This window comes from Vombatus ursinus, unplaced genomic scaffold (assembly GCF_900497805.2).
Source record: "Vombatus ursinus unplaced genomic scaffold, bare-nosed wombat genome assembly UNPS02013950.1, whole genome shotgun sequence".
In the NCBI taxonomy this organism is placed as follows: domain Eukaryota; kingdom Metazoa; phylum Chordata; class Mammalia; order Diprotodontia; family Vombatidae; genus Vombatus; species Vombatus ursinus.
The window spans coordinates 4,018,984-4,022,596 of NW_020953728.1; positions in this window are offsets into that span (position 1 = coordinate 4,018,984).

The window sequence follows — 3,613 nt, forward strand, 5'->3', positions numbered from 1 at the left end:
TAATTGAGTCCAGAATAAGGGAGGTGATCCTACTGTCCATTGCCCCTGTAAGATTTGATCTGGAAGATTGATTGTATTTATTTATTTGTGTGTCTGAGTATGAAATTTTAGGAAAGAAATTGATAAGGTGAAAAATTTCTAGATTCTAGAGGGTAGAGGCAGACAACCAATATGGGGAAGAGATTTGACATCACACTAAGGACAACTTGAAGGAAGTGGGGATTTTGAGCATAGAGAAGAGCAAATAGGGAGATACGACAGCTAGCTTTAAATATTTGAAGGGCATTTACTAAGTGCCTACTATGTGCCATGCATGCGCTGTGCTAAGTGTCAGTGTTAGAAAGAAAGGCAAAAGACAATTTCTTCCCTTGAGGAGCTCATAGTCTAATAGAGGAGAAAACATGCAAACAACTATGTACAAACAAGCTATATATAAGATAAATAGGAAATAATCAACAGAGGGAAGGCCCTAAATATTAGAGGGGATTGAGAAAGGCTTCCTATAGAAGGTGAGATTTTATTTGGGGCTTGAAGGAAGTCAGGGAAGCCAACAGAAAGAGATGGGAAGGGGGACAATTACAGGCATGGGAGACAGCAAGAGAAAATGCCCAAAATTGGAAGATGGGGTATCTTATTCAAGAAACATCCAGGAGGCCAGCTTTACCATCAGGATCAAAGAGTTTTAGTAAGGTTGTTGTTGTTTATCTTTTGTTCTCGAAGTCCAGTGGCAAGATATAGATCAGGATGACTTGAGACAGCCCTTATTAGTAAGGTGTAAGAAGACTGGAGAGGAAGAGGGGGGCTGAGTTATGAAAGACTTTGAATATCAGAAGATTTTATATTTGGTCCTGTCATGTTGAAGAGAGATTTGACTAATCTTGCTTGGGCCCTCAGGACAGAATCTGAGCAAATGGTAGAAACTGCAAAGAGATAGATTTGGCTTGGATGCAAGAGGAGAATCTTCCTAACAATTTGAGCTTTTCATATGTGGACTGTTCTTATACATGTCTTGGATCAGTGTCCCAAGCTCAGAAGGCACTTGCTGGTGATCCATTTAGGAGAGTGCTGCAGAGGAATGGTTAAGAAGCCAGGAGACAGGAAAAGTCAGTGTCAGAGGAGCATCAACACAAATAATTGAGTTGGAATGCTGGTGACCACAGGGAAAGACAAATATCCCAAGAACTGTAGTTCTTGGAGTGCTGGACCTAATTAGAAGACTAATCTTCTAAGCTCAACTATGGCTTCAGACACTAGCTTTGTGAGCTTGGGCAGTCACTTAACTCTGTTTGCTTCAGTTTTCTTATTTGTAAAATGATCTGAAGAAGGGAATGACAAACCGCTCCAGTATCTTTGCCAAGAAAACCCTAAATGGGGACACAAAGAGTTGGGCATGACTGAAAAATGACTGAACAACAACAATACTGACAGAGTTTGAAAATAAATGATATAATGGGGATGAGAGAGGGAGCAATCTGTTGCAGGAGATAGCATGAAATAGTACTGCTTGAACAGGTAAAGGGGGGTTAGCCTTGGTAAGGAGTTAGGCCACTTCATCTTTTGAGATAAGGTTGAAGGATGAGATAGTGGTTGAAGGCATCTGAGTGACAGCAGATGAGAAAGGGCAGAAAAGGAAGTTCATGGTGAATGGCCTCAATTTTTTTTCTGTAAAATATGAGGCATGGTGCTCAACGGAGAGAACAGGGAGAGAGGTGCCATAAAAGATTTGAGGACGAATGAAAACGTTTGAAAGAGCTGCTGGAGACAATGGGATAGTGAGTTGATAAGGCAGGTATAGTAGGATTGCCTAGCACCCATGACAGCCTATTGAAGCTGTGTACCATAAATTTGTAGTGGACCTTGTCAGAAAGGATGTGTGATTTTCTACATCTTCATTCAGTAGTATGTGTTTAGGGTTGAAGGCAGTGAATGGTGAGAGTGATCCAAGACTGAGAACTGGCTTGGAGTAATTGGTGATATAAGGGGGCCAGGGATTCAAAGAGAGGAGGACAGAGTAGAGTTAAATTAGTCCTCTGTCTCAAGGCTCCTATCTAAGGAGGAATCAGTACTCTCCTTCAGAGACTGTAGAGTGGGTTCCTGGTTTGCGCCCCTCAGTTCCCACCCCCATCAGGAGAGATCACTTCAATTTTGGGCCCACTTCATTAGCTGTTGAAGAGAATATCCAAGATACCTTGGGCCATGTCATTAGGACCCCAGAGTGCTTTGTTAATCTGAGTGCTGGGATAAGGGAAAGTCATACAGAGTCCAGAACCTGCAACTGAGTCCTTAGTATATGGTCTCTTCTCAGACTTAGCTATTGGCAGATGCCCAAGTCCAGTCCAACCCATCCACAAGTTTCATGGAATCTTGAAAATTTTCTTTCCTCCCTTCTACCCTGACCTTAAGCACCAGATGCAGCAACTTCTGAAGCTCCAATTAGCTCAATCTGACAGAGCTGAGAGTGGAGCTGAGTTTGTCTCAAGCATAGATGTGTCAAATGGTGTCCAGTAGCTGGCCAGATTTCACCACTGACACATTTCTACCTCCTTCATACTACCTTCACACCACATAATCCAGAAAAGTTGTTGGGCTTAATTTAGCTTTATCCAGATGTTTCCATATCCTATACAAAATAAGGCAGTGTTGGCTTGGTTGTTCAAGTCATTCATAAATGATTTTGTTTTATTCTGTGCATTTCATATTTATATTAATAATTGTGCATTTGATGAGAATAAGGTTCTCCAAAGCATGGGCCAGGATAGGCACTGCTTGTCTGGGTCCCTTCTAACTCTGAGATTCTATGAAGTTGGTTATGTCCAAAGGGAATAATCTATAACAATATAATTTCAGACATGGTGACAGTGTTTTTGAGTGGGCAACCCTGCCCCAACTCATTTGTATCAGGAGTCACTTTCTCTTCCTACTTATAAGGCCAGTCCTGCTGATGATATAAATGTAAAATCCATCAGGTTGTGCTTGCAAACAAAGCAGGCTGGGCTGTTAATCATCCCTTAGCTTGCTCAAGGGAAGAACTCATTCTTTCCCCTTTTCATGGAGTCATGTCTTTCTCAGTGACTCACTTCCCATTCCCATTTGGGGTTTGAAACTTACGTAATAAGCCCAGCATGCTAAAATGGTTGTTCTTTCTGTACCAGCTTGCTTTACTATCTATCTCTAGGAGAGTATCTTTCTTTTACTGGTCACATTTTAGGTAATTATGGTCCCCCAAATTGTTTTCTTTTCCCATCTAATGCACTCTAATCTCAATTAAACATGTGGCTCTAATGCTCAATCAGTTTATACTGTCAAAATCTAAATGGTGTATCTGAAACCTCAATAATTTAAATCTGCATTCTTTCTGGCTTTGTTTTCCCTCCTTACTGAATCTCACTACATACATTTAAATAAGCAAAATTGGTTCAGACTCTAATAACTATTCAACTTTTAGCAAATATCAATTGCATATTGAGAAAGCTTAAAATTATATTATTAAAGAGATAACAGTTCTAAATAGGGCTGCATAGTTTTCAGTCATGGGATTGAGGAAGGAGGAAGAAACGATCCATTGGGGAATGGATAAAGCAAAGAGAAGGTCAGGTACATGGGAATAGATTCC